This window comes from Heterodontus francisci, chromosome 41 (genome assembly GCF_036365525.1).
Source record: "Heterodontus francisci isolate sHetFra1 chromosome 41, sHetFra1.hap1, whole genome shotgun sequence".
Classification (NCBI taxonomy): domain Eukaryota; kingdom Metazoa; phylum Chordata; class Chondrichthyes; order Heterodontiformes; family Heterodontidae; genus Heterodontus; species Heterodontus francisci.
The window spans coordinates 10,815,179-10,842,011 of record NC_090411.1 but is presented as its reverse complement, the minus strand read 5'-3'; the positions used below and the strand labels follow the sequence as shown (position 1 = coordinate 10,842,011).

At 55.4% G+C, this 26,833-nt stretch overlaps 17 non-coding genes and 5 pseudogenes across 17 annotated transcripts; all 22 read left to right on the top strand.

Moving 5' to 3' along the window:
* The first annotated feature begins 3,304 nt into the window (after positions 1-3,304).
* On the top strand, positions 3,305-3,487 carry LOC137354289 (U2 spliceosomal RNA). Its single transcript, XR_010970348.1, has one exon. It is a non-coding gene; the product is annotated as a U2 spliceosomal RNA (small nuclear RNA).
* Positions 3,488-3,873: 386 nt separating this feature from the next.
* LOC137355230 (U2 spliceosomal RNA) lies at positions 3,874-4,064 on the top strand. Its single transcript, XR_010970865.1, has one exon. It is a non-coding gene; the product is annotated as a U2 spliceosomal RNA (small nuclear RNA).
* Positions 4,065-4,450: 386 nt separating this feature from the next.
* Positions 4,451-4,641, top strand: LOC137355066 (U2 spliceosomal RNA). Its single transcript, XR_010970711.1, has one exon. It is a non-coding gene; the product is annotated as a U2 spliceosomal RNA (small nuclear RNA).
* A 386-nt stretch (positions 4,642-5,027) lies between these two features.
* LOC137353747 (U2 spliceosomal RNA) lies at positions 5,028-5,218 on the top strand. The gene has a single exon (XR_010969899.1). It is a non-coding gene; the product is annotated as a U2 spliceosomal RNA (small nuclear RNA).
* A 386-nt stretch (positions 5,219-5,604) lies between these two features.
* Positions 5,605-5,795, top strand: LOC137355065 (U2 spliceosomal RNA). The gene has a single exon (XR_010970710.1). It is a non-coding gene; the product is annotated as a U2 spliceosomal RNA (small nuclear RNA).
* Positions 5,796-6,181: 386 nt separating this feature from the next.
* On the top strand, positions 6,182-6,316 carry LOC137354786 (U2 spliceosomal RNA; annotated as a pseudogene).
* Positions 6,317-7,664: 1,348 nt separating this feature from the next.
* On the top strand, positions 7,665-7,849 carry LOC137354287 (U2 spliceosomal RNA). Its single transcript, XR_010970347.1, has one exon. It is a non-coding gene; the product is annotated as a U2 spliceosomal RNA (small nuclear RNA).
* A 386-nt stretch (positions 7,850-8,235) lies between these two features.
* On the top strand, positions 8,236-8,426 carry LOC137355075 (U2 spliceosomal RNA). Its single transcript, XR_010970720.1, has one exon. It is a non-coding gene; the product is annotated as a U2 spliceosomal RNA (small nuclear RNA).
* Positions 8,427-8,812: 386 nt separating this feature from the next.
* Positions 8,813-8,901, top strand: LOC137354725 (U2 spliceosomal RNA; annotated as a pseudogene).
* A 1,348-nt stretch (positions 8,902-10,249) lies between these two features.
* LOC137354211 (U2 spliceosomal RNA) lies at positions 10,250-10,430 on the top strand (annotated as a pseudogene).
* A 386-nt stretch (positions 10,431-10,816) lies between these two features.
* Positions 10,817-10,925, top strand: LOC137354655 (U2 spliceosomal RNA; annotated as a pseudogene).
* A 5,200-nt stretch (positions 10,926-16,125) lies between these two features.
* Positions 16,126-16,309, top strand: LOC137354190 (U2 spliceosomal RNA). Its single transcript, XR_010970310.1, has one exon. It is a non-coding gene; the product is annotated as a U2 spliceosomal RNA (small nuclear RNA).
* A 386-nt stretch (positions 16,310-16,695) lies between these two features.
* On the top strand, positions 16,696-16,886 carry LOC137355064 (U2 spliceosomal RNA). The gene has a single exon (XR_010970709.1). It is a non-coding gene; the product is annotated as a U2 spliceosomal RNA (small nuclear RNA).
* A 386-nt stretch (positions 16,887-17,272) lies between these two features.
* On the top strand, positions 17,273-17,463 carry LOC137355063 (U2 spliceosomal RNA). Its single transcript, XR_010970708.1, has one exon. It is a non-coding gene; the product is annotated as a U2 spliceosomal RNA (small nuclear RNA).
* Positions 17,464-17,849: 386 nt separating this feature from the next.
* LOC137355074 (U2 spliceosomal RNA) lies at positions 17,850-18,040 on the top strand. Its single transcript, XR_010970719.1, has one exon. It is a non-coding gene; the product is annotated as a U2 spliceosomal RNA (small nuclear RNA).
* Positions 18,041-18,426: 386 nt separating this feature from the next.
* LOC137355073 (U2 spliceosomal RNA) lies at positions 18,427-18,617 on the top strand. Its single transcript, XR_010970718.1, has one exon. It is a non-coding gene; the product is annotated as a U2 spliceosomal RNA (small nuclear RNA).
* Positions 18,618-19,003: 386 nt separating this feature from the next.
* On the top strand, positions 19,004-19,194 carry LOC137355229 (U2 spliceosomal RNA). Its single transcript, XR_010970864.1, has one exon. It is a non-coding gene; the product is annotated as a U2 spliceosomal RNA (small nuclear RNA).
* Positions 19,195-19,580: 386 nt separating this feature from the next.
* LOC137355062 (U2 spliceosomal RNA) lies at positions 19,581-19,771 on the top strand. The gene has a single exon (XR_010970707.1). It is a non-coding gene; the product is annotated as a U2 spliceosomal RNA (small nuclear RNA).
* A 386-nt stretch (positions 19,772-20,157) lies between these two features.
* LOC137355060 (U2 spliceosomal RNA) lies at positions 20,158-20,348 on the top strand. Its single transcript, XR_010970705.1, has one exon. It is a non-coding gene; the product is annotated as a U2 spliceosomal RNA (small nuclear RNA).
* Positions 20,349-20,734: 386 nt separating this feature from the next.
* Positions 20,735-20,925, top strand: LOC137355059 (U2 spliceosomal RNA). The gene has a single exon (XR_010970704.1). It is a non-coding gene; the product is annotated as a U2 spliceosomal RNA (small nuclear RNA).
* A 386-nt stretch (positions 20,926-21,311) lies between these two features.
* LOC137354564 (U2 spliceosomal RNA) lies at positions 21,312-21,420 on the top strand (annotated as a pseudogene).
* Positions 21,421-26,620: 5,200 nt separating this feature from the next.
* Positions 26,621-26,806, top strand: LOC137354348 (U2 spliceosomal RNA). The gene has a single exon (XR_010970379.1). It is a non-coding gene; the product is annotated as a U2 spliceosomal RNA (small nuclear RNA).
* Positions 26,807-26,833: the final 27 nt, after the last annotated feature.

The window sequence follows — 26,833 nt, the reverse complement described above, 5'->3', positions numbered from 1 at the left end:
GCAGCGAGCGGCTGACCGTCTTCCAGCAGCTCCCACTGCTGCTGGCGACGTCCAGGCCGGTCATCCTAGGCGGTGACTTCAACTGCATCATCGATGCGGCTGGACGATCCGGCAGTGACGACAGAAAACTGGACGCTACGTCCAGATTCCTCATAGAAACAGTTAAGGATGCCAAACTGCACGACGTCTTCAGCAAACCTGCAGACGGAGCGCAGCGCAGATACACATGGTCAAGATCGGACGGGTCTGCCCGTTCCAGGATTGACTTCCTGTTTGTTTCCCGTGCTGTCACGGTCGGATCCACCGACGTCAAGCCGGTGTTCTTCTCCGACCACTGCCTCTTACTGGCCGACTGTCACTTACAGGACGACCAGCGGGTTGGCAGAGGGACGTGGAAACTCAATGCGACACTGCTGACCCCAGAGAACGTTGAGGAACTCAAAAGGGATTACAAAGGTTGGAGGACCGTGAAACCCCTCTTTGAGTCTCCAGTTCACTGGTGGGAAGCGATAAAGGAGAACATCAAGAGGTTCTTCATCCACAAAGGTGTTCAGAAGGCGAGAGAGAGACAGAGGGAACTGTCCCGACTCCAGAAAATTATGCAAAATCTACTCCGGTTGCAGTCAATGGGGGTCGAGGTCAAGGAGGACCTCCAAGAGGTGAAGAGCCAGCAGGCCTCGCTCTTTGCCAAGGAGGCCTCCAAGATCATCTTCCGGTCCAGAGTCCGCTCCATCGAGCAGGATGAGACGTGCTCGCGTTACTTCTTCCAAAAGGTACACAGAGAGAGCTCTGTTATCAGCAGCCTGAAGGAAGAAGATGGCTCGGTAACGTCTTCGCAGTCCGACATACTAAGGATCAGCAAATCCTTTTATGCTGGGCTGTATGACGCGAAGCCCACAGACAGCAGAGCCTCCCAGTCCTTCCTGTCATCTATCACAGAGGTCTTAGATGACAGCAGGAGGGAGGGACTGGACAAGCCGCTAACTCTGGACGAGCTGACAAAGGCCGTCGAGTCTTTCGAGGCGAGTAAAACTCCCGGGAGCGACGGCTTACCGGTCGAGTTGTACTCGGCCCTGTGGGACTGGGTCGGCCCGGACCTGCTGGAAGTATACGAGAGTATGCTCCTGGCCGGTAGCATGTCAGAATCCATGAGAAAAGGCATCATCACCCTCATTTACAAGCAGAAGGGGGAGAGGGTAGAAATCAGAAATTGGCGGCCCATCTCACTGCTTAATGTTGATTACAAGATTCTGTCCAAAGTCATAGCCAGTCGAGTCAAGTCTGCTCTGGAGCTGGTGATTCACCCCGATCAGACCTGTACTGTACCCGGCAGGAAGATCTCTGATAGCCTCGCGCTACTCAGGGATACGATCGCCTACGTACGGGACAGGAGGGTGGACACCTGCCTCATCAGCCTGGACCAGGAGAAGGCTTTTGACAGGATATCGCACACCTACATGATGGACGTGCTTTCCAAAATGGGGTTTGGGGAGGGAATCTGCAATTGGATCCAACTGCTCTACACAAACATCAGTAGCGCAGTGTCAATCAACGGGTGGGAATCTGAAAGTTTCCCGATCAAATCTGGAGTCAGACAGGGCTGTCCTCTTTCCCCGGTCTTGTTTGTTTGCTGTATTGAACCCTTTGCTGAGTCTATTAGGAAGGATGCGAGCATAAGAGGGGTGACAATCCCAGGCAGCGGAGGCACTCAGGTCAAAACCTCCCTGTACATGGATGACGTCGCCGTCTTCTGCTCGGATCCGCTGTCCGTGCGCAGACTGATGAGCATCTGCGACCAGTTCGAACTGGCCTCGGGAGCCAAAGTTAACCACGGCAAGAGCGAGGCCATGTTCTTTGGGAACTGGGCTGACCGATCCTTTGTCCCCTTCACCGTCAGGTCAGATTACCTGAAGGTGCTGGGGATATGGTTCGGAAGGGCCGGGGCGTGCACCAAAACATGGGAGGAGCGAGTAGCCAAGGTACGACAAAAGTTGGGCATGTGGGGGCAGCGGTCTCTCTCCATTGTGGGTAAGAACCTGGTCATCAGGTGCGAGGCGCTCACGTTGTTGCTCTACGTGGCGCAGGTCTGGCCCATACCCCACTCCTGCGCCGTGGCAGTCACCCGAGCCATTTTCCGCTTCGTCTGGGGATCTAAAATGGACCGGGTCCGGAGGGACACGATGTTCAAATCTCTGGACAAGGGCGGGAAAAATGTACCCAACGTGGCCCTCATCCTGATGACCACCTTCGTGTGCGGCTGCATCAAGCTATGTGTCGATCCCCAGTACGCAAACTCCAAGTGTCACTACGTGCTGAGGTTCTATCTGTCCCCGGTGTTGCGAAGGATGGGCCTGGTCACATTGCCGCGGAACGCTCCGTGCAGTTGGGCGGCGCCGTACCACCTATCCTTCGTGGAGCAGTTTCTGCGGAAAAACACCTTTGACCACCGGTCCATCAGGCAGTGGTCTGCACGGAATGTCCTCAAGGCCCTACGGGAAAAGGAAACGGTGGATCCTGTCGGATGGTTCCCCGAGCAGACCGTCAAAGTCATTTGGCGGAATGCCTCATCACCAGAACTTTCAAACAAGCACCAAGACGTAGCTTGGCTGGTGGTGAGAAGGGCCCTCCCCGTCAGATCCTTCATGCACACCCGAAGTCTCGCCCCCTCCGCACAGTGCCCCCGCGTTGGCTGTGGTGGGGAAGAGACGGTCGCCCACCTCCTCCTGGAATGTGCCTTTGCAAAGCAGGTGTGGAAAGAGATGCAGTGGTTTTTGTCAAGGTTCATCCCAAGCAGCTCTGTAACACAGGAGTCTGTGCTCTACGGGCTGTTCCCAGGGACGCACACCGAGACAAACATCAACTGCTGCTGGAGGGCTATCAATTCGGTGAAAGACGCCCTTTGGTCTGCCCGAAACTTGCTGGTCTTCCAGCGCAAAGAGTTGTCCACCACCGAATGTTGCAGACTGGCACATTCCAAGGTCCAGGACTACGTGCTGAGGGACGCACTAAAGCTTGGGGCAGCCGCAGCAAAGGCTCAATGGGGAAAGACCACAGTGTAAGGTTCCCCCACCAAGCTGGACTGAGGGGCTGGAACCATGGGAAGCCCCTCGAACTGTATCATTAATATTCTGAATTGCTGTAAATGTAAAACTGTAATTGACATGACAATTGTGAAACGGAAGGGTTGGGAAGAAACTCATGACATTATTGAAAGAAACTGATCTCTTTTGCAATGTTTGTATTTTTTCGTGCTGGTTGGAAACTGTTTGGCAATGTAATTTTTACAGATTTTTATGAATAAAGTATATTTTGGAAATAAAAAAAAAAAAAAAAATCTGTTCTTATCAGTTTAATATCTGATACGTCCCCTATCTGGGGACCAAATATTAAATTGATTTTTGGGACGGGGAGATGGAACAGGGGCTTGCCCCGTCCACTCCATGCATCCACCTGGTATTGCAGTGTTTCCAGGAGCGGTGCAGCTTCCCCCATCCATGGGGGCGAGACCCCTGCTGAAAAATAGAATTCGCAATAGTGACTGCGCTGCTGCTCGGCTGACTTTGCTGCAGTTTTCCGTGGGCGCTACGCTGCCCCCTGTTGGATTGCCCCGCAGTTGCAGGCCGCCCTTTGCTGCCCAGCGCGCGCGTGTCTTTTTTCCTGCGCAATGCCTCGCGCAGAAGCGCAAGGAATGGCTGCGCGTGGCATGCACGCGTGCTTTCCTTTCTGCTTGCAAGGCCCGGCAACAAAAGGAGCTCTGGCTCAAAGACCGCCCGCCGTCGCCACTTTCGCCCTAGGCTCGCCCACCCGGCGGCTACTTTGAGGTAGAGGCCGCACGCCGGGCCTGACGCGCGCAGCAAACGCAGTTTTACGGCCATCGCTTCTCGGCCTTTTGGCTAAGATCAAGTGTAGTATCTGTTCTTATCAGTTTAATATCTGATACGTCCCCTATCTGGGGACCAAATATTACATTGATTTTTGGGGCGGGGAGATGGAACAGGGGCTTGCCCCGTCCACTCCATGCATCCACCTGGTATTGCAGTGTTTCCAGGAGCGGTGCAGCTTCCCCCCTCCATGGGGGCGAGACCCCTGCTGAAAAATAGAATTCGCAATAGTGACGGCGCTGCTGCTCGTCTGACTTTGCTGCAGTTTTCCGTGGGCGCTACGCTGCCCCCTGTTGGATTGCCCCGCAGTTGCAGGCCGCCCTTTGCTGCCCAGCGCGCGCGTGTCTTTTTTCCTGCGCAATGCCTCGCGGAGAAGCGCAAGGTATGGCTGCGCGTGGCATGCACGCGTGCTTTCCTTTCTGCTTGCAAGGCCCGGCAACAAAAGGAGCTCTGGCTCAAAGACCGCCCGCCGTCGCCTCTTTCGCCCTAGGCTCGCCCACCCGGCGGCTACTTTGAGGTAGAGGCCGCACGCCGGGCCTGACGCGCGCAGCAAACGCAGTTTTACGGCCATCGCTTCTCGGCCTTTTGGCTAAGATCAAGTGTAGTATCTGTTCTTATCAGTTTAATATCTGATACGTCCCCTATCTGGGGACCAAATATTAAATTGATTTTTGGGACAGGGAGATGGAACAGGGGCTTGCCCCGTCCACTCCATGCATCCACCTGGTATTGCAGTGTTTCCAGGAGCGGTGCAGCTTCCCCCCTCCATGGGGGCGAGACCGCTGCTGAAAAATAGAATTTGCAATAGTGACGGCGCTGCTGCTCGGCTGACTTTGCTGCAGTTTTCCGTGGGCGCTACGCTGCCCCCTGTTGGATTGCCCCGCAGTTGCAGGCCGCCCTTTGCTGCCCAGCGCGCGCGTGTCTTTTTTCCTGCGCAATGCATCGCGCAGAAGCGCAAGGAATGGCTGCGCGTGGCATGCACGCGTGCTTTCCTTTCTGCTTGCAAGGCCCGGCAACAAAAGGAGCTGTGGCTCAAAGACCGCCCGCCGTCGCCTCTTTCGCCCTAGGCTCGCCCTCCCGGCGGCTACTTTGAGGTAGAGGCCGCATGCCGGGCCTGACGCGCGCAGCAAACGCAGTTTTACGGCCATCGCTTCTCGGCCTTTTGGCTAAGATCAAGTGTAGTATCTGTTCTTATCAGTTTAATATCTGATACGTCCCCTATCTGGGGACCAAATATTAAATTGATTTTTGGGACAGGGAGATGGAACAGGGGCTTGCCCCGTCCACTCCATGCATCCACCTGGTATTGTAGTGTTTCCAGGAGCGGTGCAGCTTCCCCCCTCCATGGGGGCGAGACCCCTGCTGAAGAAAAGAATTCGCAAGAGTGACGGCGCTGCTGCTCGGCTGACTTTGCAGCAGTTTTCCGTGGGCGCTACGCTGCCCCCTGTTGGATTGCCCCGCAGTTGCAGGCCGCCCTTTGCTGCCCAGCGCGCGCGTGTCTTTTTTCCTGCGCAATGCATCGCGCAGAAGCGCAAGGAATGGCTGCGCGTGGCATGCACGCGTGCTTTCCTTTCTGCTTGCAAGGCCCGGCAACAAAAGGAGCTCTGGCTCAAAGACCGCCCGCCGTCGCCTCTTTCGCCCTAGGCTCGCCCTCCCGGCGGCTACTTTGAGGTAGAGGCCGCATGCCGGGCCTGACGCGCGCAGCAAACGCAGTTTTACGGCCATCGCTTCTCGGCCTTTTGGCTAAGATCAAGTGTAGTATCTGTTCTTATCAGTTTAATATCTGATACGTCCCCTATCTGGGGACCAAATATTAAATTGATTTTTGGGACAGGGAGATGGAACAGGGGCTTGCCCCGTCCACTCCATGCATCCACCTGGTATTGCAGTGTTTCCAGGAGCGGTGCAGCTTCCCCCCTCCATGGGGGCCAGACCCCTGCTGAAAAATAGAATTCGCAATAGTGACGGCGCTGCTGCTCGGCTGACTTTGCAGCAGTTTTCCGTGGGCGCTACGCTGCCCCCTGTTGGATTGCCCCGCAGTTGCAGGCCGCCCTTTGCTGCCCAGCGCGCGCGTGTCTTTTTTCCTGCGCAATGCATCGCGCAGAAGCGCAAGGAATGGCTGCGCGTGGCATGCACGCGTGCTTTCCTTTCTGCTTGCAAGGCCCGGCAACAAAAGGAGCTCTGGCTCAAAGACCGCCCGCCGTCGCCTCTTTCGCCCTAGGCTCGCCCACCCGGCGGCTACTTTGAGGTAGAGGCCGCACGCCGGGCCTGACGCGCGCAGCAAACGCAGTTTTACGGCCATCGCTTCTCGGCCTTTTGGCTAAGATCAAGTGTAGTATCTGTTCTTATCAGATCCTTTGTCCCCTTCACCGTCAGGTCAGATTACCTGAAGGTGCTGGGGATATGGTTCGGAAGGGCCGGGGCGTGCACCAAAACATGGGAGGAGCGAGTAGCCAAGGTACGACAAAAGTTGGGCATGTGGGGGCAGCGATCTCTCTCCATTGTGGGTAAGAACCTGGTCATCAGGTGCGAGGCGCTCACGTTGTTGCTCTACGTGGCGCAGGTCTGGCCCATACCCCACTCCTGCGCCGTGGCAGTCACCCGAGCCATTTTCCGCTTCGTCTGGGGATCTAAAATGGACCGGGTCCGGAGGGACACGATGTTCAAATCTCTGGACATGGGCGGGAAAAATGTACCCAACGTGGCCCTCATCCTGATGACCACCTTCGTGTGCGGCTGCATCAAGCTATGTGTAGATCCCCAGTACGCAAACTCCAAGTGTCACTACGTGCTGAGGTTCTATCTGTCCCCGGTGTTGCGAAGGATGGGCCTGGTCACATTGCCGCGGAACGCTCCGTGCAGTTGGGCGGCGCCGTACCACCTATCCTTCGTGGAGCAGTTTCTGCGGAAAAACACCTTTGACCACCGGTCCATCAGGCAGTGGTCTGCACGGAATGTCCTCAAGGCCCTACGGGAAAAGGAAACGGTGGATCCTGTCGGATGGTTCCCCGAGCAGACCGTCAAAGTCATTTGGCGGAATGCCTCATCACCAGAACTTTCAAACAAGCACCAAGACGTAGCTTGGCTGGTGGTGAGAAGGGCCCTCCCCGTCAGATCCTTCATGCACACCCGAAGTCTCGCCCCCTCCGCACAGTGCCCCCGCGTTGGCTGTGGTGGGGAAGAGACGGTCGCCCACCTCCTCCTGGAATGTGCCTTTGCAAAGCAGGTGTGGAAAGAGATGCAGTGGTTTTTGTCAAGGTTCATCCCAAGCAGCTCTGTAACACAGGAGTCTGTGCTCTACGGGCTGTTCCCAGGGACGCACACCGAGACAAACATCAACTGCTGCTGGAGGACTATCAATTCGGTGAAAGACGCCCTTTGGTCTGCCCGAAACTTGCTGGTCTTCCAGCGCAAAGAGTTGTCCACCGCCGAATGTTGCAGACTGGCACATTCCAAGGTCCAGGACTACGTGCTGAGGGACGCACTAAAGCTTGGGGCAGCCGCAGCAAAGGCTCAATGGGGAAAGACCACAGTGTAAGGTTCCCCCACCAAGCTGGACTGAGGGGCTGGATCCATGGGAAACCCCTCGAACTGTATCGTTAATATTCTGAATTGCTGTAAATGTAAAACTGTAATTGACATGACAATTGTGAAACGGAAGGGTTGGGAAGAAACTCATGACAGTATTGAAGGAAACTGATCTCCCTTGCAATGTTTGTATTTTTTGGTGCTGTTTGGAAACTGTTTGGCAATGTAATTTTTACAGATTTTTATGAATAAAGTATATTTTGGAAATAAAAAAAAATAAAAAAAAATCTGTTCTTATCAGTTTAATATCTGATACGTCCCCTATCTGGGGACCAAATATTAAATTGATTTTTGGGACGGGGAGATGGAACAGGGGCTTGCCCCGTCCACTCCATGCATCCACCTGGTATTGCAGTGTTTCCAGGAGCGGTGCAGCTTCCCCCCTCCATGGGGGCGACACCCCTGCTGAAAAATAGAATTCGCAATAGTGACGGCGCTGCTGCTCGGCTGACTTTGCTGCAGTTTTCCGTGGGCGCTACGCTGCCCCCTGTTGGATTGCCCCGCAGTTGCAGGCCGCCCTTTGCTGCCCAGCGCGCGCGTGTCTTTTTTCCTGCGCAATGCCTCGCGCAGAAGCGCAAGGAATGGCTGCGCGTGGCATGCACGCGTGCTTTCCTTTCTGCTTGCAAGGCCCGGCAACAAAAGGAGCTGTGGCTCAAAGACCGCCCGCCGTCGCCTCTTTGGCCCTAGGCTCGCCCATCCGGCGGCTACTTTGAGGTAGAGGCCGCACGCCGGGCCTGACGCGTGCAGCAAACGCAGTTTTACGGCCATCGCTTCTCGGCCTTTTGGCTAAGATCAAGTGTAGTATCTGTTCTTATCAGTTTAATATCTGATACGTCCCCTATCTGGGGACCAAATATTAAATTGATTTTTGGGACGGGGAGATGGAACAGGGGCTTGCCCCGTCCACTCCATGCATCCACCTGGTATTGCAGTGTTTCCAGGAGCGGTGCAGCTTCCCCCATCCATGGGGGCGAGACCCCTGCTGAAAAATAGAATTCGCAATAGTGACGGCGCTGCTGCTCGTCTGACTTTGCTGCAGTTTTCCGTGGGCGCTACGCTGCCCCCTGTTGGATTGCCCCGCAGTTGCAGGCCGCCCTTTGCTGCCCAGCGCGCGCGTGTCTTTTTTCCTGCGCAATGCCTCGCGGAGAAGCGCAAGGAATGGCTGCGCGTGGCATGCACGCGTGCTTTCCTTTCTGCTTGCAAGGCCCGGCAACAAAAGGAGCTCTGGCTCAAAGACCGCCCGCCGTCGCCACTTTCGCCCTAGGCTCGCCCACCCGGCGGCTACTTTGAGGTAGAGGCCGCACGCCGGGCCTGACGCGCGCAGCAAACGCAGTTTTACGGCCATCGCTTCTCGGCCTTTTGGCTAAGATCAAGTGTAGTATCTGTTCTTATCTGGGGATATGGTTCGGAAGGGCCGGGGCGTGCACCAAAACATGGGAGGAGCGAGTAGCCAAGGTACGACAAAAGTTGGGCATGTGGGGGCAGCGATCTCTCTCCATTGTGGGTAAGAACCTGGTCATCAGGTGCGAGGCGCTCACGTTGTTGCTCTACGTGGCGCAGGTCTGGCCCATACCCCACTCCTGCGCCGTGGCAGTCACCCGAGCCATTTTCCGCTTCGTCTGGGGATCTAAAATGGACCGGGTCCGGAGGGACACGATGTTCAAATCTCTGGACATGGGCGGGAAAAATGTACCCAACGTGGCCCTCATCCTGATGACCACCTTCGTGTGCGGCTGCATCAAGCTATGTGTAGATCCCCAGTACGCAAACTCCAAGTGTCACTACGTGCTGAGGTTCTATCTGTCCCCGGTGTTGCGAAGGATGGGCCTGGTCACATTGCCGCGGAACGCTCCGTGCAGTTGGGACGTGCCGTACCACCTATCCTTCGTGGAGCAGTTTCTGCGGAAAAACACCTTTGACCACCGGTCCATCAGGCAGTGGTCTGCACGGAATGTCCTCAAGGCCCTACGGGAAAAGGAAACGGTGGATCCTGTCGGATGGTTCCCCGAGCAGACCGTCAAAGTCATTTGGCGGAATGCCTCATCACCAGAACTTTCAAACAAGCACCAAGACGTAGCTTGGCTGGTGGTGAGAAGGGCCCTCCCCGTCAGATCCTTCATGCACACCCGAAGTCTCGCCCCCTCCGCACAGTGCCCCCGCGTTGGCTGTGGTGGGGAAGAGACGGTCGCCCACCTCCTCCTGGAATGTGCCTTTGCAAAGCAGGTGTGGAAAGAGATGCAGTGGTTTTTGTCAAGGTTCATCCCAAGCAGCTCTGTAACACAGGAGTCTGTGCTCTACGGGCTGTTCCCAGGGACGCACACCGAGACAAACATCAACTGCTGCTGGAGGACTATCAATTCGGTGAAAGACGCCCTTTGGTCTGCCCGAAACTTGCTGGTCTTCCAGCGCAAAGAGTTGTCCACCACCGAATGTTGCAGACTGGCACATTCCAAGGTCCAGGACTACGTGCTGAGGGACGCACTAAAGCTTGGGGCAGCCGCAGCAAAGGCTCAATGGGGAAAGACCACAGTGTAAGGTTCCCCCACCAAGCTGGACTGAGGGGCTGGATCCATGGGAAACCCCTCGAACTGTATCGTTAATATTCTGAATTGCTGTAAATGTAAAACTGTAATTGACATGACAATTGAGAAACGGAAGGGTTGGGAAGAAACTCATGACAGTATTGAAGGAAACTGATCTCCCTTGCAATGTTTGTATTTTTTGGTGCTGTTTGGAAACTGTTTGGCAATGTAATTTTTACAGATTTTTATGAATAAAGTATATTTTGGAAATAAAAAAAAAAAAGTATCTGTTCTTATCAGTTTAATATCTGATACGTCCCCTATCTGGGGACCAAATATTACATTGATTTTTGGGGCGGGGAGATGGAACAGGGGCTTGCCCCGTCCACTCCATGCATCCACCTGGTATTGCAGTGTTTCCAGGAGCGGTGCAGCTTCCCCCCTCCATGGGGGCGAGACCCCTGCTGAAAAATAGAATTCGCAATAGTGACGGCGCTGCTGCTCGTCTGACTTTGCTGCAGTTTTCCGTGGGCGCTACGCTGCCCCCTGTTGGATTGCCCCGCAGTTGCAGGCCGCCCTTTGCTGCCCAGCGCGCGCGTGTCTTTTTTCCTGCGCAATGCCTCGCGGAGAAGCGCAAGGTATGGCTGCGCGTGGCATGCACGCGTGCTTTCCTTTCTGCTTGCAAGGCCCGGCAACAAAAGGAGCTCTGGCTCAAAGACCGCCCGCCGTCGCCTCTTTCGCCCTAGGCTCGCCCACCCGGCGGCTACTTTGAGGTAGAGGCCGCACGCCGGGCCTGACGCGCGCAGCAAACGCAGTTTTACGGCCATCGCTTCTCGGCCTTTTGGCTAAGATCAAGTGTAGTATCTGTTCTTATCAGTGCTTATTTGATTGAGAAGAGACCATGATCATTGCCTTTTGATCCTGGGGAAGCTTTGAGTAAAATGGCTATAACCAATTTTCGAGCTTCGGGCCAGGGAGTGCGCAACACCGTTCGGGTGGTCGTGAAGGACAAGGAAGGCGATGCACCGGTCGATCGCACCTTCTTCATCAAGAAAATTCTCTTCGATTGCTGCGGATTTCAAGCGACGGACGTCTTCTGCCTGCAGGATTTCCCCAGCAGTGGATACTTCGACGTGACGTTCCGGAACGTGGCGGGATGCATCAAGTTCCTGAAGGCGTTCAAGGAGAAAGGGGACCGGGCTCCACTGTCGATCCTCACAGCGGAGTCGCTCTTCACGCTTCCGTCACAACGGGACCGGGTGGTGACGATTCACCTCTACAACCCCCATGTTCCGATGGTGGATGTACTCACCTTTCTCGCCAGGTACGTCGAGGTGGCCGGCAGCAGCACTGATGTCAAGGACCCCTTTGGGATCTGGACCAGCAAGCGGCAGGTCAAGGTGACCTTGAAGGTAGATCCCAGTGGAGCCATCATCCACCCTCCCTCCAGCTTCGCTATCGGGGGAAGTCGAGGCTTCTTGGTCTACGCTGGGCAGCCCAGAGTTTGTCGCACCTGTGGCAAATCTGGTCACATGGCAGCCAACTGCAGCACGGTTGTTTGCAAGAACTGCAAGGAGGAAGGCCATCAGACCAAGGACTGTAAGCAGACTAAGTGTTGCAACTTGTGCGGTGCGGCAGGCCATCTCTACAAGACCTGCCCCAAACGTTGTCTCAGCTATGCTCAGGCGGCAAGGTCCAAGGAATGGCCGGGCGAAGGTTCGACGAAGGCGTCCGCTGTTCGAAAGGAGACCAGCAACCTTCTCCGCAGTGAGGAACTTCAACCTGAGAAGGAAGGGGAGGCAGCTGAAACCAACGACCCAGCACCTACCCAGCGCCCGGAAACCCCTCCTCCACAGACAGAATCAATGGAGGAGGAGGCAGCAGATGGACAAACAGGTCAGTGGCAAGTGGTCCAGAGGAAAACCACAAAGAAAAAACATCCCAAAGCCACCACCCAAACCAGTGGCAAGAGGAGGCTCTCTTCTGAATCAGACTGCAACAACTCCTCTTCACTGGACGGGGAAATGCTGGAACGACAGCCCCTTCAAAAGAGGCGGCAGAACTCCGAGATGGATGATAAAGCATCCCAGCCCCCGGGCACTGGAAGCTGTGATGGGCCCAGCGTGCCCCAACCCCAATGCCCCACACGTAACGAAGTTGCCAACGCATCTCAGCTCTGCGACACCGGGAGCAAAGACACGTCTGGCGCACCTGAGCTCCGGGAGACCGGGAGCTGTGATGTTTTCGAGGAGGAACAGATGGAAGCAGCTGAGGACAACCCAATCCTCTCTGCCTACAAGACCCCCCCGATGTCACCCGAGCGGCACAAACCCTGCATGAAAAATCAGGAGGGGTTTCTGAGCCCAACCAACGTGAAACTGCTTGCGCATACGATGGGTATGCAGGAACATCCCGAAGGGGAAGGACTGGGACTAGCGAGGAGAAATGGTATGGGAAGCAACAACTAATTTTTAGTAAAAAATGGGTGTAAGAATTGCTTCCATTAATGTGCGTAGCATTAAATCTACTACGCGATGTGTTTCAACCTTGGATTACCTTGCCAAGGTCAAAGCTGACCTACTGTTTCTGCAGGAGTGTGGAATACCACACCTCAGCACCTACAGGCAGTGGTCGCGATGGTGGTCCCACGGGCCATCGATCTGGTCGGGGGGTAATGACTGCCGTTCCTCTGGCCTGGGTATTCTGCTGCGGGGAGGTAACTTCACCATCTCTGAAGTTAAGGAGGTGGTGGGCGGCCGCCTCCTTGTAGCAGACGTGATGTACAAAAACGCTCCGCTCCGGTTGATCAACGTGTACGCCCCGGTACAACGCAGCGAGCGGCTGACCGTCTTCCAGCAGCTCCCACTGCTGCTGGCGACGTCCAGGCCGGTCATCCTAGGCGGTGACTTCAACTGCATCATCGATGCGGCTGGACGATCCGGCAGTGACGACAGCAAACTGGACGCTACGTCCAGATTCCTCATAGAAACAGTTAAGGATGCCAAACTGCACGACGTCTTCAGCAAACCTGCAGACGGAGCGCAGCGCAGATACACATGGTCAAGATCGGACGGGTCTGCCCGTTCCAGGATTGACTTCCTGTTTGTGTCCCGTGCTGTCACGGTCGGATCCACCGACGTCAAGCCGGTGTTCTTCTCCGACCACTGCCTCTTACTGGCCGACTGTCACTTACAGGACGACCAGCGGGTTGGCAGAGGGACGTGGAAGCTCAATGCGACACTGCTGACCCCAGAGAACGTTGAGGAACTCAAAAGGGATTACAATGGTTGGAGGACCGTGAAACCCCTCTTTGAGTCTCCAGTTCACTGGTGGGAAGCGATTAAGGAGAACATCAAGAGGTTCTTCATCCACAAAGGTGTTCAGAAGGCGAGAGAGAGACAGAGGGAACTGTCCCGACTCCAGAAAATTATGCAAAATCTACTCCGGTTGCAGTCAATGGGGGTCGAGGTCAAGGAGGACCTCCAAGAGGTGAAGAGCCAGCAGGCCTCGCTCTTTGCCAAGGAGGCCTCCAAGATCATCTTCCGGTCCAGAGTCCGCTCCATCGAGCAGGATGAGACGTGCTCGCGTTACTTCTTCCAAAAGGTACACAGAGAGAGCTCTGTTATCAGCAGCCTGAAGGAAGAAGATGGCTCGGTAACGTCTTCGCAGTCCGACATACTAAGGATCAGCAAATCCTTTTATGCTGGGCTGTATGACGCGAAGCCCACAGACAGCAGAGCCTCCCAGTCCTTCCTGTCATCTATCACAGAGGTCTTAGATGACAGCAGGAGGGAGGGACTGGACAAGCCGCTAACTCTGGACGAGCTGACAAAGGCCGTCGAGTCTTTCGAGGCGAGTAAAACTCCCGGGAGCGACGGCTTACCGGTCGAGTTGTACTCGGCCCTGTGGGACTGGGTCGGCCCGGACCTGCTGGAAGTATACGAGAGTATGCTCCTGGCCGGTAGCATGTCAGAATCCATGAGAAAAGGCATCATCACCCTCATTTACAAGCAGAAGGGGGAGAGGGTAGAAATCAGAAATTGGCGGCCCATCTCACTGCTTAATGTTGATTACAAGATTCTGTCCAAAGTCATAGCCAGTCGAGTCAAGTCTGCTCTGGAGTTGGTGATTCACCCCGATCAGACCTGTACTGTACCCAGCAGGAAGATCTCTGATAGTCTCGCGCTACTCAGGGATACGATCGCCTACGTATGGGACAGGAGGGTGGACACCTGCCTCATCAGCCTGGACCAGGAGAAGGCTTTTGACAGGATATCGCACACCTACATGATGGACGTGCTTTCCAAAATGGGGTTTGGGGAGGGAATCTGCAATTGGATCCAACTGCTCTACACAAACATCAGTAGCGCAGTCTCAATCAACGGGTGGGAATCTGAAAGTTTCCCGATCAAATCTGGAGTCAGACAGGGCTGTCCTCTGTCCCCGGTCTTGTTTGTTTGCTGTATTGAACCCTTTGCTGAGTCTATTAGGAAGGATGCGTGCATAAGAGGGGTGACAATCCCAGGCAGCGGAGGCACTCAGGTCAAAACCTCCCTGTACATGGATGACGTCGCCGTCTTCTGCTCGGATCCGCTGTCCGTGCGCAGACTGATGAGCATCTGCGACCAGTTCGAACTGGCCTCGGGAGCCAAAGTTAACCACGGCAAGAGCGAGGCCATGTTCTTTGGGAACTGGGCTGACCGATCCTTTGTCCCCTTCACCGTCAGGTCAGATTACCTGAAGGTGCTGGGGATATGGTTCGGAAGTGCCGGGGCGTGCACCAAAACATGGGAGGAGCGAGTAGCCAAGGTACGACAAAAGTTGGGCATGTGGGGGCAGCGATCTCTCTCCATTGTGGGTAAGAACCTGGTCATCAGGTGCGAGGCGCTCACGTTGTTGCTCTACGTGGCGCAGGTCTGGCCCATACCCCACTCCTGCGCCGTGGCAGTCACCCGAGCCATTTTCCGCTTCGTCTGGGGATCTAAAATGGACCGGGTCCGGAGGGACACGATGTTCAAATCTCTGGACATGGGCGGGAAAAATGTACCCAACGTGGCCCTCATCCTGATGACCACCTTCGTGTGCGGCTGCATCAAGCTATGTGTAGATCCCCAGTACGCAAACTCCAAGTGTCACTACGTGCTGAGGTTCTATCTGTCCCCGGTGTTGCGAAGGATGGGCCTGGTCACATTGCCGCGGAACGCTCCGTGCAGTTGGGCTGTGCCGTACCACCTATCCTTCGTGGAGCAGTTTCTGCGGAAAAACACCTTTGACTACCGATCCATCAGGCAGTGGTCTGCACGGAATGTCCTCAAGGCCCTACGGGAAAAGGAAACGGTGGATCCTGTCGGATGGTTCCCCGAGCAGACCGTCAAAGTCATTTGGCGGAACGCCTCATCACCAGAACTTTCAAACAAGCACCAAGACGTAGCTTGGCTGGTGGTGAGAAGGGCCCTCCCCGTCAGATCCTTCATGCACACCCGAAGTCTCGCCCCCTCCGCACAGTGCCCCCGCGTTGGCTGTGGTGGGGAAGAGACGGTCGCCCACCTCCTCCTGGAATGTGCCTTTGCAAAGCAGGTGTGGAAAGAGATGCAGTGGTTTTTGTCAAGGTTCATCCCAAGCAGCTCTGTAACACAGGAGTCTGTGCTCTACGGGCTGTTCCCAGGGACGCACACCGAGACAAACATCAACTGCTGCTGGAGGACTATCAATTCGGTGAAAGACGCCCTTTGGTCTGCCCGAAACTTGCTGGTCTTCCAGCGCAAAGAGTTGTCCACCACCGAATGTTGCAGACTGGCACATTCCAAGGTCCAGGACTACGTGCTGAGGGACGCACTAAAGCTTGGGGCAGCCGCAGCAAAGGCTCAATGGGGAAAGACCACAGTGTAAGGTTCCCCCACCAAGCTGGACTGAGGGGCTGGAACCATGGGAAGCCCCTCGAACTGTATCGTTAATATTCTCAATTGCTGTAAATGTAAAACTGTAATTGACATGACAATTGTGAAACGGAAGGGTTGGGAAGAAACTCATGACATTATTGAAAGAAACTGATCTCTTTTGCAATGTTTGTATTTTTTCGTGCTGTTTGGAAACTGTTTGGCAATGTAATTTTTACAGATTTTTATGAATAAAGTATATTTTGGAAATAAAAAAAAAAAAAAAGTATCTGTTCTTATCAGTTTAATATCTGATACGTCCCCTATCTGGGGACCAAATATTAAATTGATTTTTGGGACAGGGAGATGGAACAGGGGCTTGCCCCGTCCACTCCATGCATCCACCTGGTATTGCAGTGTTTCCAGGAGCGGTGCAGCTTCCCCCCTCCATGGGGGCGAGACCGCTGCTGAAAAATAGAATTTGCAATAGTGACGGCGCTGCTGCTCGGCTGACTTTGCTGCAGTTTTCCGTGGGCGCTACGCTGCCCCCTGTTGGATTGCCCCGCAGTTGCAGGCCGCCCTTTGCTGCCCAGCGCGCGCGTGTCTTTTTTCCTGCGCAATGCCTCGCGGAGAAGCGCAAGGTATGGCTGCGCGTGGCATGCACGCGTGCTTTCCTTTCTGCTTGCAAGGCCCGGCAACAAAAGGAGCTCTGGCTCAAAGACCGCCCGCCGTCGCCTCTTTCGCCCTAGGCTCGCCCACCCGGCGGCTACTTTGAGGTAGAGGCCGCACGCCGGGCCTGACGCGCGCAGCAAACGCAGTTTTACGGCCATCGCTTCTCGGCCTTTTGGCTAAGATCAAGTGTAGTATCTGTTCTTATCAGTTTAATATCTGATACGTCCCCTATCTGGGGACCAAATATTAAATTGATTTTTGGGACAGGGAGATGGAACAGGGGCTTGCCCCGTCCACTCCATGCATCCACCTGGTATTGCAGTGTTTCCAGGAGCGGTGCAGCTTCCCCCCTCCATGGGGGCGAGACCGCTGCTGAAAAATAGAATTTGCAATAGTGACGGCGCTGCTGCTCGGCTGACTTTGCTGCAGTTTTCCGTGGGCGCTACGCTGCCCCCTGTTGGATTGCCCCGCAGTTGCAGGCCGCCCTTTGCTGCCCAGCGCGCGCGTGTCTTTTTTCCTGCGCAATGCCTCGCGCAGAAGCGCAAGGAATGGCTGCGCGTGGCATGCACGCGTGCTTTCCTTTCTGCTTGCAAGGCCCAGCAACAAAAGGAGCTCTGGCTCAAAGACCGCCCGCCGTCGCCTCTTTCGCCCTAGGCTCGCCCACCCGGCGCCTACTTTGAGGTAGAGGCCGCACGCCGGGCCTGACGCGCGCAGCAAACGCAGTTTTACGGCCATCGCTTCTCGGCCTTTTGGCTAAGATCAAGTGTAGTATCTGTTCTTATCAGTTTAATATCTGATACGTCCCCTATCTGGGGACCAAATATTAAATTGATTTTTGGGACAGGGAGATGGAACAGGGGCTTGCCCCGTCCACTCCATGCATCCACCTGGTATTGCAGTGTTTCCAGGAGCGGTGCAGCTTCCCCACTCCATGGGGGCGAGACCCCTGCTGAAAAATAGAATTCGCAATAGTGACGGCGCTGCTGCTCGGCTGACTTTGCTGCAGTTTTCCGTGGGCGCTACGCTGCCCCCTGTTGGATTGCCCCGCAGTTGCAGGCCGCCCTTTGCTGCCCAGCGCGCGCGTGTCTTTTTTCCTGCGCAATGCCTCGCGCAGAAGCGCAAGGAATGGCTGCGCGTGGCATGCACGCGTGCTTTCCTTTCTGCTTGCAAGGCCCGGCAACAAAAGGAGCTCTGGCTCAAAGACCGCCCGCCGTCGCCACTTTCGCCCTAGGCTCGCCCACCCGGCGGCTACTTTGAGGTAGAGGCCGCACGCCGGGCCTGACGCGCGCAGCAAACGCAGTTTTACGGCCATCGCTTCTCGGCCTTTTGGCTAAGATCAAGTGTAGTATCTGTTCTTATCAGTTTAATATCTGATACGTCCCCTATCTGGGGACCAAATATTAAATTGATTTTTGGGACGGGGAGATGGAACAGGGGCTTGCCCCGTCCACTCCATGCATCCACCTGGTATTGCAGTGTTTCCAGGAGCGGTGCAGCTTCCCCCCTCCATGGGGGCAAGACACCTGCTGAAAAATAGAATTCGCAATAGTGACGGCGCTGCTGCTCGGCTGACTTTGCTGCAGTTTTCCGTGGGCGCTACGCTGCCCCCTGTTGGATTGCCCCGCAGTTGCAGGCCGCCCTTTGCTGCCCAGCGCGCGCGTGTCTTTTTTCCTGCGCAATGCCTCGCGCAGAAGCGCAAGGAATGGCTGCGCGTGGCATGCACGCGTGCTTTCCTTTCTGCTTGCAAGGCCCGGCAACAAAAGGAGCTGTGGCTCAAAGACCGCCCGCCGTCGCCTCTTTGGCCCTAGGCTCGCCCACCCGGCGGCTACTTTGAGGTAGAGGCCGCACGCCGGGCCTGACGCGTGCAGCAAACGCAGTTTTACGGCCATCGCTTCTCGGCCTTTTGGCTAAGATCAAGTGTAGTATCTGTTCTTATCAGTTTAATATCTGATACGTCCCCTATCTGGGGACCAAATATTAAATTGATTTTTGGGACGGGGAGATGGAACAGGGGCTTGCCCCGTCCACTCCATGCATCCACCTGGTATTGCAGTGTTTCCAGGAGCGGTGCAGCTTCCCCCATCCATGGGGGCGAGACCCCTGCTGAAAAATAGAATTCGCAATAGTGACGGCGCTGCTGCTCGTCTGACTTTGCTGCAGTTTTCCGTGGGCGCTACGCTGCCCCCTGTTGGATTGCCCCGCAGTTGCAGGCCGCCCTTTGCTGCCCAGCGCGCGCTTGTCTTTTTTCCTGCGCAATGCCTCGCGGAGAAGCGCAAGGAATGGCTGCGCGTGGCATGCACGCGTGCTTTCCTTTCTGCTTGCAAGGCCCGGCAACAAAAGGAGCTCTGGCTCAAAGACCGCCCGCCGTCGCCACTTTCGCCCTAGGCTCGCCCACCCGGCGGCTACTTTGAGGTAGAGGCCGCACGCCGGGCCTGACGCGCGCAGCAAACGCAGTTTTACGGCCATCGCTTCTCGGCCTTTTGGCTAAGATCAAGTGTAGTATCTGTTCTTATCAGTTTAATATCTGATACGTCCCCTATCTGGGGACCAAATATTACATTGATTTTTGGGGCGGGGAGATGGAACAGGGGCTTGCCCCGTCCACTCCATGCATCCACCTGGTATTGCAGTGTTTCCAGGAGCGGTGCAGCTTCCCCCCTCCATGGGGGCGAGACCCCTGCTGAAAAATAGAATTCGCAATAGTGACGGCGCTGCTGCTCGTCTGACTTTGCTGCAGTTTTCCGTGGGCGCTACGCTGCCCCCTGTTGGATTGCCCCGCAGTTGCAGGCCGCCCTTTGCTGCCCAGCGCGCGCGTGTCTTTTTTCCTGCGCAATGCCTCGCGGAGAAGCGCAAGGTATGGCTGCGCGTGGCATGCACGCGTGCTTTCCTTTCTGCTTGCAAGGCCCGGCAACAAAAGGAGCTCTGGCTCAAAGACCGCCCGCCGTCGCCTCTTTCGCCCTAGGCTCGCCCACCCGGCGGCTACTTTGAGGTAGAGGCCGCACGCCGGGCCTGACGCGCGCAGCAAACGCAGTTTTACGGCCATCGCTTCTCGGCCTTTTGGCTAAGATCAAGTGTAGTATCTGTTCTTATCAGTTTAATATCTGATACGTCCCCTATCTGGGGACCAAATATTAAATTGATTTTTGGGACAGGGAGATGGAACAGGGGCTTGCCCCGTCCACTCCATGCATCCACCTGGTATTGCAGTGTTTCCAGGAGCGGTGCAGCTTCCCCCCTCCATGGGGGCGAGACCGCTGCTGAAAAATAGAATTTGCAATAGTGACGGCGCTGCTGCTCGGCTGACTTTGCTGCAGTTTTCCGTGGGCGCTACGCTGCCCCCTGTTGGATTGCCCCGCAGTTGCAGGCCGCCCTTTGCTGCCCAGCGCGCGCGTGTCTTTTTTCCTGCGCAATGCCTCGCGCAGAAGCGCAAGGAATGGCTGCGCGTGGCATGCACGCGTGCTTTCCTTTCTGCTTGCAAGGCCCGGCAACAAAAGGAGCTCTGGCTCAAAGACCGCCCGCCGTCGCCTCTTTCGCCCTAGGCTCGCCCACCCGGCGCCTACTTTGAGGTAGAGGCCGCACGCCGGGCCTGACGCGCGCAGCAAACGCAGTTTTACGGCCATCGCTTCTCGGCCTTTTGGCTAAGATCAAGTGTAGTATCTGTTCTTATCAGTTTAATATCTGATACGTCCCCTATCTGGGGACCAAATATTAAATTGATTTTTGGGACAGGGAGATGGAACAGGGGCTTGCCCCGTCCACTCCATGCATCCACCTGGTATTGCAGTGTTTCCAGGAGCGGTGCAGCTTCCCCACTCCATGGGGGCGAGACCCCTGCTGAAAAATAGAATTCGCAATAGTGACGGCGCTGCTGCTCGGCTGACTTTGCTGCAGTTTTCCGTGGGCGCTACGCTGCCCCCTGTTGGATTGCCCCGCAGTTGCAGGCCGCCCTTTGCTGCCCAGCGCGCGCGTGTCTTTTTTCCTGCGCAATGCCTCGCGCAGAAGCGCAAGGAATGGCTGCGCGTGGCATGCACGCGTGCTTTCCTTTCTGCTTGCAAGGCCCGGCAACAAAAGGAGCTCTGGCTCAAAGACCGCCCGCCGTCGCCTCTTTCGCCCTAGGCTCGCCCACCCGGCGCCTACTTTGAGGTAGAGGCCGCACGCCGGGCCTGACGCGCGCAGCAAACGCAGTTTTACGGCCATCGCTTCTCGGCCTTTTGGCTAAGATCAAGTGTAGTATCTGTTCTTATCAGTTTAATATCTGATACGTCCCCTATCTGGGGACCAAATATTAAATTGATTTTTGGGACAGGGAGATGGAACAGGGGCTTGCCCCGTCCACTCCATGCATCCACCTGGTATTGCAGTGTTTCCAGGAGCGGTGCAGCTTCCCCACTCCATGGGGGCGAGACCCCTGCTGAAAAATAGAATTCGCAATAGTGACGGCGCTGCTGCTCGGCTGACTTTGCTGCAGTTTTCCGTGGGCGCTACGCTGCCCCCTGTTGGATTGCCCCGCAGTTGCAGGCCGCCCTTTGCTGCCCAGCGCGCGCGTGTCTTTTTTCCTGCGCAATGCCTCGCGCAGAAGCGCAAGGAATGGCTGCGCGTGGCATGCACGCGTGCTTTCCTTTCTGCTTGCAAGGCCCGGCAACAAAAGGAGCTCTGGCTCAAAGACCGCCCGCCGTCGCCACTTTCGCCCTAGGCTCGCCCACCCGGCGGCTACTTTGAGGTAGAGGCCGCACGCCGGGCCTGACGCGCGCAGCAAACGCAGTTTTACGGCCATCGCTTCTCGGCCTTTTGGCTAAGATCAAGTGTAGTATCTGTTCTTATCAGTGCTTATTTGATTGAGAAGAGACCATGATCATTGCTTTTTGATCCTGGGGAAGCTTTGAGTAAAATGGCTATAACCAATTTTCGAGCTTCGGGCCAGGGAGTGCGCAACACCGTTCGGGTGGTCGTGAAGGACAAGGAAGGAGATGCACCGGTCGATCGCACCTTCTTCATCAAGAAAATTCTCTTCGATTGCTGCGGATTTCAAGCGACGGACGTCTTCTGCCTGCAGGATTTCCCCAGCAGTGGATACTTTGACGTGACGTTCCGGAACGTGGCGGGATGCATCAAGTTCCTGAAGGCGTTCAAGGAGAAAGGGGACCGGGCACCACTGTCGATCCTCACAGCGGAGCCGCTCTTCACGCTTCCGTCACAACGGGACCGGGTGGTGACGATTCACCTCTACAACCCCCATGTTCCGGTGGTGGATGTACTCACCTTTCTCGCCAGGTACGTCGAGGTGGCCGGCAGCAGCACTGATGTCAAGGACCCCTTTGGGATCTGGACCAGCAAGCGGCAGGTCAAGGTGACCTTGAAGGTAGATCCCAGTGGAGCCATCATCCACCCTCCCTCCAGCTTCGCTATCGGGGGAAGTCGAGGCTTCTTGGTCTACGCTGGGCAGCCCAGAGTTTGTCGCACCTGTGGCAAATCTGGTCACATGGCAGCCAACTGCAGCACGGTTGTTTGCAAGAACTGCAAGGAGGAAGGCCATCAGACCAAGGACTGTAAGCAGACTAAGTGTTGCAACTTGTGCGGTGCGGCAGGCCATCTCTACAAGACCTGTCCCAAACGTTGTCAAAGCTATGCTCAGGCGGCAAGGTCCAAGGAATGGCCGGGCGAAGGTTCGACGAAGGCGTCCGCTGTTCGAAAGGAGACCAACAACCTTCTCCGCAGTGAGGAACTTCAACCTGAGAAGGAAAGGGAGGCGGCTGAAACCAACGACCCAGCACCTACCCAGCGCCCGGAAACCCCTCCCCCACAGACAGAATCAATGGAGGAGGAGGCAGCAGATGGACAAACAGGTCAGTGGCAAGTGGTCCAGAGGAAAACCACAAAGAAAAAACATCCCAAAGCCACCACCCAAACCAGTGGCAAGAGGAGGCTCTCTTCTGAATCAGACTGCAACAACTCCTCTTCACTGGACGGGGAAATGCTGGAACGACAGCCCCTTCAAAAGAGGCGGCAGAACTCCGAGATGGATGATAAAGCATCCCAGCCCCCGGGCACTGGAAGCTGTGATGGGCCCAGCGTGCCCCAACCCCAATGCCCCACACGTAACGACGTGGCCAACGCATCTCAGCTCCAGGACACCGGGAGCAAAGACACGTCTGGCGCACCTGAGCTCCGGGAGACCGGGAGCTGTGATGTTTTCGAGGAGGAACAGATGGAAGCAGCTGAGGACAACCCAATCCTCTCTGCCTACAAGACCCCCCCGATGTCACCCGAGCGGCACAAACCCTGCAGGAAAAATCAGGAGGGGTTTCTGAGCCCAACCAACGTGAAACTGCTTGCGCATACGATGGGTATGCAGGAACATCCCGAAGGGGAAGGACTGGGACTAGCGAGGACAAATGGTATGGGAAGCAACAACTAATTTTTAGTAAAAAATGGGTGTAAGAATTGCTTCCATTAATGTGCGTAGCATTAAATCGACTACGCGATGTGTTTCAACCTTGGATTACCTTGCCAAGGTCAAAGCTGACCTACTGTTTCTGCAGGAGTGTGGAATACCACACCTCAGCACCTACAGGCAGTGGTCGCGATGGTGGTCCCACGGGCCATCGATCTGGTCGGGGGGTAATGACTGCCGTTCCTCCGGCCTGGGTATTCTGCTGCGGGGAGGTAACTTCACCATCTCCGAAGTTAAGGAGGTGGTGGGCGGCCGCCTCCTCGTAGCAGACGTGATGTACAACAACGCTCCGCTCCGGTTGATCAACGTGTACGCCCCGGTACAACGCAGCGAGCGGCTGACCGTCTTCCAGCAGCTCCCACTGCTGCTGGCGACGTCCAGGCCGGTCATCCTAGGCGGTGACTTCAACTGCATCATCGATGCGGCTGGACGATCCGGCAGTGACGACAGCAAACTGGACGCTACGTCCAGATTCCTAGTAGAAACAGTTAAGGATGCCAAACTGCACGACGTCTTCAGCAAACCTGCAGACGGAGCGCAGCGCAGATACACATGGTCAAGATCGGACGGGTCTGCCCGTTCCAGGATTGACTTCCTGTTTGTTTCCCGTGCTGTCACGGTCGGATCCACCGACGTCAAGCCGGTGTTCTTCTCCGACCACTGCCTCTTACTGGCCGACTGTCACTTACAGGACGACCAGCGGGTTGGCAGAGGGACGTGGAAGCTCAATGCGACACTGCTGACCCCAGAGAACGTTGAGGAACTCAAAAGGGATTACAATGGTTGGAGGACCGTGAAACCCCTCTTTGAGTCTCCAGTTCACTGGTGGGAAGCGATTAAGGAGAACATCAAGAGGTTCTTCATCCACAAAGGTGTTCAGAAGGCGAGAGAGAGACAGAGGGAACTGTCCCGACTCCAGAAAATTATGCAAAATCTACTCCGGTTGCAGTCAATGGGGGTCGAGGTCAAGGAGGACCTCCAAGAGGTGAAGAGCCAGCAGGCCTCGCTCTTTGCCAAGGAGGCCTCCAAGATCATCTTCCGGTCCAGAGTCCGCTCCATCGAGCAGGATGAGACGTGCTCGCGTTACTTCTTCCAAAAGGTACACAGAGAGAGCTCTGTTATCAGCAGCCTGAAGGAAGAAGATGGCTCGGTAACGTCTTCGCAGTCCGACATACTAAGGATCAGCAAATCCTTTTATGCTGGGCTGTATGACGCGAAGCCCACAGACAGCAGAGCCTCCCAGTCCTTCCTGTCATCTATCACAGAGGTCTTAGATGACAGCAGGAGGGAGGGACTGGACAAGCCGCTAACTCTGGACGAGCTGACAAAGGCCGTCGAGTCTTTCGAGGCGAGTAAAACTCCCGGGAGCGATGGCTTACCGGTCGAGTTGTACTCGGCCCTGTGGGACTGGGTCGGCCCGGACCTGCTGGAAGTATACGAGAGTATGCTCCTGGCCGGTAGCATGTCAGAATCCATGAGAAAAGGCATCATCACCCTCATTTACAAGCAGAAGGGGGAGAGGGTAGAAATCAGAAATTGGCGGCCCATCTCACTGCTTAATGTTGATTACAAGATTCTGTCCAAAGTCATAGCCAGTCGAGTCAAGTCTGCTCTGGAGCTGGTGATTCACCCCGATCAGACCTGTACTGTACCCGGCAGGAAGATCTCTGATAGCCTCGCGCTACTCAGGGATACGATCGCCTACGTACGGGACAGGAGGGTGGACACCTGCCTCATCAGCCTGGACCAGGAGAAGGCTTTTGACAGGATATCGCACACCTACATGATGGACGTGCTTTCCAAAATGGGGTTTGGGGAGGGAATCTGCAATTGGATCCAACTGCTCTACACAAACATCAGTAGCGCAGTGTCAATCAACGGGTGGGAATCTGAAAGTTTCCCGATCAAATCTGGAGTCAGACAGGGCTGTCCTCTTTCCCCGGTCTTGTTTGTTTGCTGTATTGAACCCTTTGCTGAGTCTATTAGGAAGGATGCGAGCATAAGAGGGGTGACAATCCCAGGCAGTGGAGGCACTCAGGTCAAAACCTCCCTGTACATGGATGACGTCGCCGTCTTCTGCTCGGATCCGCTGTCCGTGCGCAGACTGATGAGCATCTGCGACCAGTTCGAACTGGCCTCGGGAGCCAAAGTTAACCACGGCAAGAGCGAGGCCATGTTCTTTGGGAACTGGGCTGACCGATCCTTTGTCCCCTTCACCGTCAGGTCAGATTACCTGAAGGTGCTGGGGATATGGTTCGGAAGTGCCGGGGCGTGCACCAAAACATGGGAGGAGCGAGTAGCCAAGGTACGACAAAAGTTGGGCATGTGGGGGCAGCGATCTCTCTCCATTGTGGGTAAGAACCTGGTCATCAGGTGCGAGGCGCTCACGTTGTTGCTCTACGTGGCGCAGGTCTGGCCCATACCCCACTCCTGCGCCGTGGCAGTCACCCGAGCCATTTTCCGCTTCGTCTGGGGATCTAAAATGGACCGGGTCCGGAGGGACACGATGTTCAAATCTCTGGACATGGGCGGGAAAAATGTACCCAACGTGGCCCTCATCCTGATGACCACCTTCGTGTGCGGCTGCATCAAGCTATGTGTAGATCCCCAGTACGCAAACTCCAAGTGTCACTACGTGCTGAGGTTCTATCTGTCCCCGGTGTTGCGAAGGATGGGCCTGGTCACATTGCCGCGGAACGCACCGTGCAGTTGGGCGGCGCCGTACCACCTATCCTTCGTGGAGCAGTTTCTGCGGAAAAACACCTTTGACCACCGGTCCATCAGGCAGTGGTCTGCACGGAATGTCCTCAAGGCCCTACGGGAAAAGGAAACGGTGGATCCTGTCGGATGGTTCCCCGAGCAGACCGTCAAAGTCATTTGGCGGAATGCCTCATCACCAGAACTTTCAAACAAGCACCAAGACGTAGCTTGGCTGGTGGTGAGAAGGGCCCTCCCCGTCAGGTCCTTCATGCACACCCGAAGTCTCGCCCCCTCCGCACAGTGCCCCCGCGTTGGCTGTGGTGGGGAAGAGACGGTCGCCCACCTCCTCCTGGAATGTGCCTTTGCAAAGCAGGTGTGGAAAGAGATGCAGTGGTTTTTGTCAAGGTTCATCCCAAGCAGCTCTGTAACACAGGAGTCTGTGCTCTACGGGCTGTTCCCAGGGACGCACACCGAGACAAACATCAACTGCTGCTGGAGGACTATCAATTCGGTGAAAGACGCCCTTTGGTCTGCCCGAAACTTGCTGGTCTTCCAGCGCAAAGAGTTGTCCACCACCGAATGTTGCAGACTGGCACATTCCAAGGTCCAGGACTACGTGCTGAGGGACGCACTAAAGCTTGGGGCAGCCGCAGCAAAGGCTCAATGGGGAAAGACCACAGTGTAAGGTTCCCCCACCAAGCTGGACTGAGGGGCTGGAACCATGGGAAGCCCCTCGAACTGTATCGTTAATATTCTCAATTGCTGTAAATGTAAAACTGTAATTGACATGACAATTGTGAAACGGAAGGGTTGGGAAGAAACTCATGACATTATTGAAAGAAACTGATCTCTTTTGCAATGTTTGTATTTTTTCGTGCTGGTTGGAAACTGTTTGGCAATGTAATTTTTACAGATTTTTATGAATAAAGTATATTTTGGAAATAAAAAAAAAAAAAAAAAAAATCTGTTCTTATCAGTTTAATATCTGATACGTCCCCTATCTGGGGACCAAATATTAAATTGATTTTTGGGACGGGGAGATGGAACAGGGGCTTGCCCCGTCCACTCCATGCATCCACCTGGTATTGCAGTGATTCCAGGAGCGGTGCAGCTTCCCCCCTCCATGGGGGCGAGACACCTGCT